The 14,294-nt window shown below is 38.3% G+C and overlaps 1 protein-coding gene and 1 pseudogene across 4 annotated transcripts in view; both read left to right on the top strand.

Moving 5' to 3' along the window:
* Positions 1 to 14,294, top strand: part of LOC131430372 (myosin light chain kinase, smooth muscle-like) — a 1,014,414-nt gene that overhangs the window by 63,682 nt on the left and 936,438 nt on the right. The window lies entirely within an intron of this gene.
* Positions 11,668 to 13,758, top strand: LOC131430374 (proteasome subunit beta type-7-like; annotated as a pseudogene).

Here is a 14,294-nt window from a genome sequence, read left to right on the forward strand (position 1 = left end):
CAATCCTTCCACACTGAGCTATGAGCTTTCAAAATACGAGGAAGGCAAACGCGTCTTGTGAATTATCCTCTTTGATACTCGTTTATACCAAACATTTCAGAAATGTTTAATTTTGAACTATTTGAGATTATGTCACACAACTGAAAATTTTATCATAAAATTGTGATCATATTTCCGATGGCAAGAATTATGTTGATTCATTAGATACAACAGGAGATATTTACGATCAAAAACTTATCACCAAATTCCACATAAGGAATGTAATGCCAAGACTTTTCTTCAACCATCCTTTCTAGTGTTCACTCGTTAACACCCATTCAAAAAGTACTGGTATTGTAAATAATTCGAAAGGTAATCCATAAATCTTCAAACATCGTTGATGATGATGATGATGGTTCCACCTCATCCTTGAACAAATTAGGAATCGAACCCAATATATCGACCAGTATGAGACAGTAATTCACCAGGTCCTTCCCACCAGTTCATCGCTCACCACCAGCTACGATGAAATAACAAGACTGTGAATCAGCAGAGCCAAGCCCAATTTCATCAACCACTGTAGATCCAGTAGCGTACATAAGGCGGGAGGCGAAGGGGGCATTCGCCCGGGCGCAACATTTGAAGGGGCGGCAAAGTTATCTTTGGGACTTTTTTTTTGCTCGTCGAAGATCTTTGCGTATTTCCGGATTTTGGTTCACCTTTTTTTTGCTCTCCGAAGATCTTTGCGGTTTTCCGGTTTTTTCTGCACACTAATCCAACGATGGGGGCGGCAAAGCTCTTATTTTGCCCCGGGCGCCAAAATTCCTTGGTACGCCACTGTGTAGATCGCAGCTAGAACTCAAGAAAACCATAATTGGTCTCAAACAATAACATTTCTTAATTCAGCCATATTCCATTTCTAGATTGTCTTTGCCTGCGTTACGCGCGCAGACTCATATATTTGATCTATATCAACTCTAAAATACTTATAACAAAAAAAAATCCATCATCATCATACAGATCATAATAACTTTTAACATCTACAAAACCTAATTTAATCCACCAGTGGTGTAATGATGCCTTTCTCATATTACTCATTACATCATAAATATAACCGTGAAATTCGCAAAAACAACTGTTTATTGAATCAGTCGGTGTTGAACAGTCGTTCGCACCGCACGCGTATAGCTCTTGGCTCCTGGAAATTTTTTCTGGCTACCTAGAGTTTCATTGATTCAAGGCTTCAGTCTTTTTCAAGGTTACCAGAATCACTAACAGTCTTTTTTAAGACTAACAATTAGTCAGCCTTTCTCAAGGCTATACAAAAAGTGATATTAGAGTGGCTAAGTGATATTAGAGTGACTAAGTGATACAAAGAGTGATATTAGAGTGACTAAGAGATTAATCAGCCTTTTCTAAGACTAGTTATTCAAAGAACTATTATTCAAACTTCAAAATTCAAAATTCCATTCATTTCAAAAATGCCTACGTCCAACCGGAAAGGCAACAAGCCTAAGGCTAAAAATAATTCAATACGGAATAAATCACAATCCGTTATTCAACATGTTTCTAATAACATTCACGATCTTATAGAATCTGAATGTAAAAATAAAAGACAACGGACGGATTTCCCTTCCGCTGACCCTATGCAGTCTAACAATATTTACGCGATTCTTCCTGAATCCGATTGTAGCGACATAGAAGAAAATTCTTCAAAAATTCCCAAAATGGACGCTTGTCGTTCTGGGAAGAAACATCAATCTATGCCACCAGTGACGGTCAGAGATAGCATTTCACCAGAGTGATACTCGCTAGAGTCAGATTTTTGCCACACCGAGGATGCAAAAAACGAAGCACCGCACAAAGAGGAAAGCGCACTTCTTCTCAGTGTCGAATAGACAGCATTTGAGTGTGTGCTTGTGGTTAAAGCAGCTGGCGCGAGTGAAACACATTCTCTCCGCATGAATCGCTCACACGTGCTCTCGTCTAAATACACCCAAGTGACCACTGACGCGTGATGGTGAGCGAACACTTCTGTGAACTTCAATTAATAGAGAGTAGATCTGGCTTTGCTATGAAAAATTTGCAAGGAAAACCGAAAATTTTACGATAAATTCTTTTATTTTGCTGATTGATTGATGTCCACGCTTCTTCTACGCAAACCATACAGCAGAGTGCTCACCGGCGTGTACACCTCTGTGAAAGTATCTGCATCCGCCTCAGAGAATTTATTAGCTAATGCTCTAGCACTTTGGTGCGATTCAGTGGAAGAGGTAAAAGGAAATAAACAAACGCACCCATGATGCGTGCACACTTTACACAACAGTGGTGTATAAATGTGAAAGAGAAGAGCTCTCGGTGAAGTTGTCAGTGCGAGGGGAGAAATTTTGCTTGCTCTTCGTCACACAGAGGAGATAGACATCTCTGGTGACGGTGATGATTTCCGACTTCAAAGCATTCCGTACTGAGCTTTCTACTTTTCTCCCGGAAGTAAATGTTTCCTTTCAAATCGGACGAAGAGGAGAATGTCGAGTCTTGGTTGATGGATTGGAAGATTACGAACGTCTTAATCGATATTTGTTCGAGAAACTTCATAGATTTTATTCATATGATATAAAATCAGACAGACCCTTCAAGGCTATCTTGAAAGGTTTATCAAATTATCAAAGTACCGATGAAATTAAAAATGAACTAAAAGAATTGCTTGGTTTTGCCCCTTCCCAAATAATACTTATGAAAAAAGAGCGAATGTTACTTCTAAACCACGCTCTGGAATTTCCCATGAACTTTACCTAATACACTTCAATCGAAGTGATGTAAATAATTTGAAAACTTTAGAAAAAGTACGTTACATTTCCCACATTAAAATTCATTGGGAACATTATAAACGGCATAATCGTATTGCAAACTTAACGCAATGTAGTAGTTACCAAGGCTTCGGCCATGGAACGAAAAATTGTCATATGGATACACAGTGTTTGAATTGTGGTAAATCGCATTCGAAAAACGTTTGTTGAATGAATGATAAATTTCATGTTCAAATTACGATGGAAATCATAAATCCAATTATTTGAAATGTTCTGTCAGGGAAAAAATTTTAAACGCTCGTTCGCTTAGACAACAAGTCAAATCAACGACCTTAAATTTACAGAACATACCTGAAAATCAAAAAACCGTTACAAATGCCACGCCTAATTCTTCTAAGGCACTTATTTCTTCGAATTTAAAACAAAAAACAGGTAAGCCTGCCAATTCGTTTTCTAACGAAAACAATTTATTGACAGGTAGATCGACCTCGTCATCATCTTCTTCTAATGTCACTTATGCTAGTATAATAGGTAGAAATCTACCACTTAATTCTTCTAATGTAAATAATCAAAACATAGGACCGCCTTGCAGTTCATCTTCTAACGAAAACGATTTATTAATAGGTAGATCGGGCATATCATCTTCTTCTAATGGCAGTCTACCTACAAATATTCCTTCATTGCCATTCGCTTCTTTAAATGAAGTTCATTTAGGCGATATAATTGAAAATAAAATGATCTATCTACAAGATCAACTTTTTCAAATTCATCCGAATGAGTTCGACTTCATCACTTTTTGAAGCATTTCAAATCGGATGGCAATTTGCAAACAATATTATAATGAATTTAAAATTTAACAGTGATGTTTAATAATTATTTGAATATTTTAAATTGGAATGCTCGATCTTGAAATCGAGTGAAGATGAATTTTATAATTATATAATTATTATATAATTATAAGTTCACAAAATCCATGTTGCCATTGTGACAGTAACTTTTCTTAGACCAAATGTCAAATTGAAAAGTAATCCACATTATGTGGTTCATCGATTTGACAGGTTTACTGGAATGGGTTGCCATTTTTGTCTAACGAGAAATTAAACATCCAATTTTACCTTCTACCAATACTAAAGTTATTGAAAGCTTGGGAATCTAAATTGAAACCATTCATGGAATTTATTTCATCGCTGGAGCATATTTGCCATTGCAATGCACCAGCGAACAATTAAATTTCTTCAAAGGCGATTTGCAAAAACTCACAAGATATCGACCGAAATTTTTCGTAATAGGTGACTTAAATGCTAAGCATGTCCAGTGGAATTGTAGGAAAAATAACAGTAATGGTAAAATACTTCATAATCAACTCTCAGCTGGTTACTTCACAGTTCTTCATCCCAGTAATCCGACTTGTTTCTCTTCCGTGAAAAACCCGTCTACAATTGATCTGGTTCTAACGGATCAAAGTCACATTTGTAGTGAACCGATTACAAATGCTAACTTTGACTCAGATCATCTTCCTGTAATATTCAGACTTTCCAACGAAGCTTTAATTATGTGCCTCGAGACTCCTTCGAAGCTTTAATTATGTAGCCTTGAGACTCCAGGTTAAAATTTTCAACAAGTGTTTTTCATTAGCTTACTTCCCAAAAAAGATGGAAAAACGCTGAAGTAATTCCTATCCTCAAACCTGATAAAAACCCAGCAGAAACATCAAGTTATCGACCAATTAGCTTACATTCTTCTATCAGTAAACTTTTTTTAAAAAATTATCTTGTTGAGAATGATGTCTCATATAAATGAGAATTCAATTTTTTTACCAGAGCAGTTTGGATTTCGTCATGAACATTCAACTACTCATCAACTTGTCAGAGTAACGAACATGATAAAAGCAAATAAATCTTCTGGGTTATCCACTGGAGTTGCTCTTCTAGACATAGAAAAAGCATTCGACAGTGTTTGCCACAAAGGTTTAACAGCAAAAATGTCTAATTTCCAGTTTCCTATTTATTTGATCAAAATGATTCAAAATTATTTAACTGATCGTACTCTTCAGGTTAGCTATCAGAATTGTAAATCTGAATTGCTACCCGTATGAGCCGGTGTTCCGCAGGGTTCGAGCGTAGCTCCAATCTTGTATAATATTTTCACTTCTGATTTTCCAAATCTACCCGTTGGTTGTCAGTAATCGCTATTCTGTGACGAAACAAGTCTGTTAGCCACAGGTAGAAATCTAAGAGTGATCTGCAGTCGCCTACAAAGAAGTTTAAATATTTTCAGTGATTATCTGTCAAAATGGAAAATTAAATCAAATGCAGCAAAAACGCAATTAATTATCTTTCCTCATAAGCCAAGAGCTTCTTTTCTTAAATCAAACAATAATCACATTCTCAAATTGAATGGCTTGGAATTGACATGGTCTGATCAAGCTAAATAAAGCTTGCTTCAAATAGAATTGGAACAAAGACAATTGCCTGTATTTCAGTTATTTATTATTGTATTCAAGATCTTTTTTTATACAAATGTAGCGTTTTCTTCATACTTTTAAGAAAAAAAAAACGGATAAAATTATTCGTCACGGTTTTGAAGGAATTCTCGAATTTTTCCTGTAACACGGCTCAGTAGGCGGCGCACACCTTCTTCGTCCATCGTTTTAGCTATCTTATTCCACCAAATCGTCATCTGATTTATGTCTTTGACAACTTTTCCCTTTGCCTTGAGTCTCCTCTTCATGATTGCCCAGTATTTCTCAATAGGGCGGAACTGGGGGCAGTTGAGTGGGTTAAGGTTTTTCGGAACAAACTGGACCACTTTCTCTGCATACCATTCTTAAACGGCTTTGCTGTATGGGATCGAATGAACGGCAAAATTCGTTTTTGGAGACACTCTTTTTGGTATAGTTCCGATGTCATTGTCTTATTTGTAACGAAAACTTTCGTTTTTTGCCGCAGCTGCAAATGCCCGGCCAAATCATAAATTTTCTTGCAAATTTGTCGGCAAAAACAAATTTAAATTTGGCTGGAACATCCCCCCGAGCCGTTGCCAAGTAAAATTTTTGACCTGGGATTTGACCGAAGTCAGCCTTGACACAGGTTTCATCGTCCATCAGAAGACACCCGTTGAACTTGGTCAGCACCTGGTCATATAGTTTCCGAGCACGAATTTTGACCACACTATTCTGTTTCATGGTCCGATTTGGCTGTTTGCTAGCTCGATACGACTTGATTCCTTCCCGGAGTCGAGTTCTCCTCACGGTACTATGGGCAGCACCGAATTTTCTGGCCAAATCACGGTCCGACAGATTAGGATTCCTCTTAATCGTCTTCAAAATCTTACCACGCAATTTCCGGTCGTCAGTTCGACTCCGACAATCGGCTTGAGGCTTCCGAATCGTCGTCAATGTTTTCTTATACCGTTTGATAACGCGCCATACGATATTTCTGGGCAATTTCAGCTGTTTAGCTAGCCTACATGCAGACCACAATGGATTTTCCAAATAACTGTGCACAATTTTTTTTCCTTCTTTCGGCTTCCATGTTGATTGTTTACAAAGTACAGTCGATTTTCGGAATGTCAAAAACCATACGTGAAGCTGACAAAATTCCCGCCACGTGGGCGCCAAGAGCTTCCAAATCCGTCCACCAGGAGCGCCACAATATGAGCAAAAGTTTGTTCCAATTCTAAATGAAGCAAGCTTTACTTAGGTTTAACGTATGACAAAAAACTCACTTTCAAGGATCACATTGAAGGAATCCAGGCAAAGTGTAATAAATATATTAAATGTTTATATCCTCTTATGAACAGAAATTTTAAGCTCTGTCTAAAAAACAAGTTGTTAATTTATAAACAAATTTTCAGACCAGCCATGCTTTATGCAGTACCAATTTGGTCGAGTTGTTGTTCCATCAGGAAGAAAACGCTTCAAAGGATTCAGAATAAAATTCTGAAAATGATTTTGAAGCGTCCTCCCTGGTTTAGTACAAATGAGTTACACAGACTCACAAATATAGAACCATGAGATTAATGTCACATAATATTATAAGCAAATTCCGACAAAAATCGATGCAATCTTCAATTGAATCGATTCGCTCTCTGTATTAGTTAGTAAGTTGATATATAAGTTCCTTTTCCCCATTACACAATACAAGTAGGTTTAGAATTTTCCCTACACAAAAATCTCAGAATGGTAACAACCAAATCATATATATAATAGGGCTGAAAAGTCACCACTTGTGGCTTTAACTGATATTCCAATAAATAGTTATTAAAAAAACTGTTTATTGAATAGAAATAGGAAAATTTGCACGGACCTAATCTCACAAACTCTATAAATCCTGTTTACATTGTAGTACCGAAACCGAAAGTAGTATACACAACAAAATAAGGAATTCCGTATGAAACTATAAGACTTTTTTTTGGAACCTATAAGTTTGTGAAAATCGATTCAAGAAAAGTGAGCGAGATCCTTTTTGCAGTTTTTAATCATTGTTTCCAATTCTTCCGAAACCGGATTCAGATAAACGGAATAGCCGAAGTTGGTTCGCTTGCTACTAACAAACTGGAACAGTTTTGAACGTAGCTATACCTATACTTACTACCTCATGCTCTATTTCGATTAAAAAAATTAAACGAAATCCAACAAATGAAACAAACCTGCGCTTCTGTTACTTCTGCATATGTAAGTCAAGCTAAACAGCGTGAATCAGCAGTAAGATTATTTGTAGTAAGATTATTAACATCACTACACAACGTGTACGAAATAGAACAAAATGTGTTTTCTTCTTCTTTTGGTGTTGTACATATTGTCACTCTATATGGCGATTTGAAAACTTTGACACTCATCGCCCTGTAACTGCGGAACCGGAAGTTGGATCCGGATGAAATTTTACAGTAGCTTTTAAGACAGTATGAACTTTAATTCAAATCAAAATTTGTGAAAATCGGTTCAAGCATCGCAGAGAAATCGATGTGAATTTAGTTTTGGGAGTTTTTCTTCTCCACTTTCGGTGCTTTCGGAACAGGAAAAGGGAGGACCAGTAGTACTTACCTTACCTAACAGCTATATACCTGGGGTGTCCTTTGCTGTATCAAGCATACGTCTCCACAAAACTCGGTCCATGGCTGCTCGTCGCCAGCCACTCAAGGCACGGATGCTTCTGAGATCACCCTCCACTTGATCGATTCACCTTGCTCGCTGCGCTCCTCTTCTTCTTGTACCGGTCGGATTAGATTCAAGAACCATTTTCACTGGGCTGTCGTCCGACATCCTTATGACATGCCCAGCCCATCGTGGACGTCCGATTTTAGCTGTCCGTACGATAGGTGGTTCTTCTAGCAGCTGTTGCAATTCGTGATTCATACGCCGTCTCCACGTTCTGTCTTTCATCTGCACTCCGCCATAGATGGTCCTCAGTACCTTTCTTTCGAAAACACTGAGGGCGCGTTGGTCCTTTGCCAGCATAGTCCAGGTCTCGTGGCCATAGAGAACAACCGGTCTAATGAGCGTTTTTTAGATGGTCAATTTCGTGCGGTGGCGTACTATTCTCGATTGGAGGATTTTCCTGAGTCCAAAGTACGCACGATTCCCTGCAAAATACGTCTATGAATTTCTCTGCTGGTGTCATTATCGACGGTCACCAGTGAGCCCAAATACACGAACTCGTCAACCACCTCGATATCGTCACCGTCTATCAATATTCGTGGTGGGAGGCGTAGTGTTTCTTCTCTAGAGCCTCTTCCTCTCATGTATTTTGTTTTCGACGCATTTATGGCCAGTCCGATACGCCTAGCTTCAGCTTTCAGTCCGATATAGGTTTCCATCACCTTCTCAAGGTTACGTGTGACAATATCAATATCGCCAGCGAAGCCAAAAAGTTGTACGGACTTTCGGAAGATCGTGGCACTCGTGTCGATCCTCGCTCTTCGATTCACACCTTCCAGGGCAATATTGAGCAAGATACAAGAAAGTCCATCACCTTGACGTAGCCCTCTCCGAGATTCGAAGGGACTCGAGAGCGTCCCAGATACTCGGACGTAGCACATCACTCTATCCATCGTTACTTTGACCAATCGCGTCAGTTTATCCGGGAAACCGTATTCGTGCATTATCTGCCATAGCTGTTCTCGATCGATTGTGTCGTATGCCGCTTTGAAGTCGATGAATAGGTGATGTGTGGGTACGTTGTATTCACGACACTTCTGGAGTACTTGTCTTATTGCGAATGTGTGATCCGTAGTGGCGCGGGCTCCAGTAAATCCCGCTTGGTACGGCCCTACGAATTCTTTAGCTATTGGTGATAGACGACGGTAAAGGATTTGGGAGAGTGCCTTGTAGTGCCGAATTAAATTTTCATGCCCACAAACTAACAAACTCTGCAAACTAGAAGAATGTATCAGACAGTTTTATGGAATTTGTACCTGTTTTTAACCATCGTTCGTGGAAAAATACTAATAAAATTGGTAATTTTCCACTTATAACGCTTTAGTTCTGGAACCGGAAGTCGGGTCCAGATAAAATGTTCTACAAATTTTCAGGATATTGTAGGACCTTTCATTTGAATCTCAGTTTGCGAAAATCGGTTGAGTTGTTCCACAGATAATTGAGTGTAAACTTTTTCTCAAATTTTCACATATTACCATATAACTCCGGAACCGGAAGTCATATTCAAATGAAATTCAATAGCAAACTATGGGACCATAATACCATTTATTTGAATCTTAGTTTGTGAAAATCGATTCAGCCATCTCTGAAAAAAAATGAGTGCATATTGTTTTCATTTTGTTGGTACATATCATCCTATATCTCCGGAACCGGTAGTCGTATCGGAATGAAATTCAATAGCAGGCTATGGGACTATGACACCTTTCATTTGAATCTTTGTTTGTGAAAATCGGTTCAGCCATCTCTGAGAAAAGTGAGTGCATATTTTTGTTACATACACACACATACATACACACACACGGACGGCCACACACACACAGAGACATTTGTTCAGTTTGTCGAGCTGAGTCGAATGGTATATAACATTCGGAACTCCGGGCCTCGGTTAAAAAATCGATTTTCACAGTGATTGCATGGCCTTTCTATATGAGTAAGGCAAAAATAGTGATAAGTTAAAATACATTCTTCTTCATGTTACATAATTTTTAAGAAATCAAATTATAATAAATATTTTAAAATCTGTTCATAAGATAAGATTTAACATGTGAAATACATAATTGTTTGAACTCATTTAGAGTTGTAGCACGTTTAATCTGTTTGAACATCGAATTGAAAAAAAATATTCCATTGTACAGTAGCGAATTCTGTGATCTGCCTAAAGACTGTCTTAGAAAGTATGGACGCAACCAAAAACCGCTGAAATTTCGCAATGGTTCAGAATCTGTCAATTTTTATGGCTGCGTCCTGTTGTTTACACTCTTCTCTAACCACTTGTGCAATTGTTTATTCGTTTTCATTAGTTTGTTTCGAAAAACGTGGACTTTCAGTAGAACAACGTCGTAAAATTGTGTAAGAATGGTGCACAGAACGCGGACTATAACTGAGAAAGATAGCAAAAATGGAAGGAGTGAGTGAAAAAACCGTGCGAAATGCATCAGGATAAACCGAAAACGGGTCGAAAAAAAGGTCCTGCTAACCCTCAGTTTGATAAACGTATACTGCAGACGTTCGAGCAAACGAAGGAGGTTTCAGTTCGGGACGTGGCCAAAAAAGTGGGCACTACGAAGTCAAATGTTAGTGCTAAAGAACGTTTGAATATTCCTACCTATAAGAAGTAGAAACAATGAAAACGTAGTCCGAAACAAGAAGAGTCGATCAGGCCGAGGGTTCGAAAGCTGTACAATACGATTCTTGCTGTTAATTTGAACTGCATAATCATGGACGACGAAACCTACGTGAAACTCGATTAAAAATCCTTGCCGGGACCACAATATTATACGGTGCGAGAAGGACAAGTGTTAAACCAGTCCGAGACATCGATTGAAGTCGAAAATTTTGGTAAGTAAGCTATGGTCTGGCAAGCAATTTGTAGCTGCGGTAAGATTTCGAAACCCTTCATAACCACTGCTTCAATGAACAGCGAAATATACATCAAGGAATGTTTACATAAACGACTTCTTCTCATGATTCGAAGCCACAAGGATCTTATTGTCTTCTGGCAAGATCTTGGTTCTTGCCACTACAAGAATTCAACGGGAGAATGGTATACTACGAAAAAAATCAATTTCGTCCCAAAAGACATGAATCCACCAAATTGCCTACAACTTCGACCAATTGAGGAATTTTGGGCATTGACGAGGGCACATCTTAGGAAGCATGTCTCGGCCGCCGAAACCATTCAATAGTTCGAAAAATATTGGAAAAAACTACAAGGATCAGCCTCATGGGGTTGTTCGAGCCATTGATGTGGAACAAGGCAACCAAAATTTCTAATGATCGTGACACTTTTGAATCCGCAAATGCACGAGAGTCTGCTTAGATTGATCTTTATTAGAAACCAACATCGAACACGCAAACCCAGAATATAGACTCTATTTGTCGTGTTTTGTAATTGATTTATAGCCGACGAAATTACATCAATAGCCCAAATGCATTCAATTATATGTTTGTACATACTTGCGATACGGATATCGATATTTAAGCTTCTCTTCGCCAAGCTTGTGTTCAAGTTTTGTATGCAAAAAGTTATTTTTATAGCGTTTCTATACCATTATACTACCATTCTGCGATTTCGGTTGAAGCGATAAACTTTTTCACATTATCAATCGAGTTCATCTTATATAAATTAGAAATTAATCTTATGCACTCGAAATTTTCCCTGGAGTAGTTGTCAATTCCTCAGGCGAAACGACATAACATATGGGATCTCATCCAATCTTTCATGACACAAGATCAGAGCATAGCAATTAAAGCTTAAAATAGTTTTATGGCACTTTTTGTCTTGCTGTCTAGCAACAACCCACCTCTAGCAAGCTACGCGTAGGACTAAAACGTTAGCTATAATTTCGCTTCTATTTATAGATTCGCGTGCTTCCAACAGCTTCGCTTTTGCATCGATTGACCAAACCATTATCTGTTGCGGGTGCTGCCTCCTGGTGGCCCATCGATGACTCAAATTCTCGTATGAACGGTCGGTCAAGTAAACCCTATCGTTTTGAGAGTTTACGAATTGCTCAATTGGAAAAATTTTCTCGTCAGAAAATACAATGTTCGGAAATTGACCGCTTTCGGCCAAACGAAGCAACTCCTTCGCTCTCTCAAGTCAAGATTTTTTTTTCGCGTTCACTTTTGGCAAAATGCTTTCTTGCGCTTGTAAACAATACAACTCTGAACTGTCATTTAGCAAATTTCTAGAGAGCTGATGCCCGTGCGTCAGCTGCGCGAGCGGTCTGAAGTTGGTTACACTTCGAGTGCCGGACCCTGTAGAACTAACGAAGAAAACCCGGAATGTTAATTATCCTCGAGAAAAATATTTGTATATTTCAAGAGGTATAAAAAAAGCAAATATTCGGGTTCCCGGCGGATGAAGAAGATCCAGAATTACCCAAAATGAAAGCAGCAGAGTTGAACGAAGTGATTACTAAAATAATAGAGCAGTTTGTTAAGCCTGATTGCACTAGGAATGAAAAAGTGCGTTTGTTGTCAGTCTTGCCAAACTCGTGGTTAAAGGAGAAAATAACCACCCAGTTCAAGGCGAACAAATACATTGTGTCAGAGGCAAGAGAATCAACGGACGTAAAAAAAGGCAATAAACAAACGGGACGCAGCAGGAACGAAACGATAGAAACGAGGTGTTTCAATATTTCAACAGCGATGACGTCAGCAGAGTAATGCCAAATACTAATTATAATACGGAGTACTCCGACAAATTTTCAAGGACACATTTTGCATCGTGCGGTACACTGTCATGATACACTGTCAGAGTGACGGTGTACCTTATTGAATTTTATATAAAACTGGCAACTCTGATGACTGGAAAATGATTCACCATAGTGACTGTTTATTATGCTCATAAACAAAGATGTTTAATTTTTCGAGATCGTGGAAAATCCGAAAGAATTTGAATGTAATTGAAGCTGCTTTTTGTGATTACCATTGTTTGACTAAGAACCGATATGACTATCGACATCTGGAAGCACCCGGATTCAGTTTTGAAAACTGTCGCAGGTTAGTGTCGTCAGAGGAAACGCAAGACTTGAATTTCTAACCTTGATGTTTTATAGAAATGCTCAACAATGCACCAACGATTTGTTCCGCCGAAAGCTATTAAAACTCGTGCTACTGAGAGACCAATCGTGGAGGATAAAAACTGCAAAAATATTCACTACTTGACTAAAAACATGAACTACTGTGGTGCCGGAACAGCTGCTGACACGGAAATAACCACTCATATGATATCGTCAAATTTAGAATTACACCGGTTAAATACTGGATGAACAGTCCCGATAGTTATTGCTAATACGATGTTGAAACAGTTTTTGTTTCGCTATCAAGGTCATATTAGCGCTGCTTTGGTTTTAGGGGGTGTATATCATACGGGATCGTATATTTATTGTATTTATCCTCACGGATCGACAGATAAGCTGCCTTATGCTACAATGAGATCGGGCAGACTTGCAGCTATGTCCGTGTTCGAGTCTCGCTGGAAACCAGATATGGATGAAGAGGAGAGCAAAAAGTTGGTTCGTGAGGCAATTACTGCCGGAGTTTTCAACGATTTAGGATCCGGTTCTAACATTGATCTATGTGTGATTCGAAAGAATGATGCACAATATTTGAGGACGTTCGAGGAAGCTACTAAAAAAGGTAGCCGTTCCCTCGCATATGACTACAACAACGGCAGTTCAACAGAGCAAGTGTTTCAACATTGATATTACCGAGGAATGCGAGCGCACTCTGATCTCTGATTCAATCGTTTATTATTTAACATATTAAAACGTCAATAAATACACAATTCCAGATATGCTACAACAACTTGTTGGATATTTGTCGATCACTTGTGGTCCAGAAGAATATCACACTGGCGTCAGTTATGAATATGGTTCTTCCATAAAAAAAACAATATGAAACTTGGTAATGGAATAAATAAAATACCTCAAATCATCGAAGTTTTCGTTTTGAAATATAAGTCATTTCATTCATAAATGTTTTCATCCGCTATTTGATAGTGACGCATCGTTTTCATGATAATTACTAGCATGCTTCGATGTCGTAGTGTTGCCAGAGATTTTTTTTTCAACTTTTCTAAGCTGTCATGACGAAAAAGTAAAACATGCTAGGCTAAATTGATCATTCTGTGAACCAAACATTAGCGCTCCGAATGTATGGGACTTAGGGGTATTATTATTTGTATTTGGTAATGCCGGGATCAAGAGATTTCGTCACAGTCAAAATGAAAGATAAGTGTGAACGCAAACAAAACCTATTGCTTTATTCATCATTGAAAGAAATTTATTTCTGTTATAAGGATTAATTTCCAGATCGAAATATTGGATTTAGTACATTTGCAT

This window comes from Malaya genurostris, chromosome 2 (genome assembly GCF_030247185.1).
Source record: "Malaya genurostris strain Urasoe2022 chromosome 2, Malgen_1.1, whole genome shotgun sequence".
NCBI lineage: Eukaryota > Metazoa > Arthropoda > Insecta > Diptera > Culicidae > Malaya > Malaya genurostris.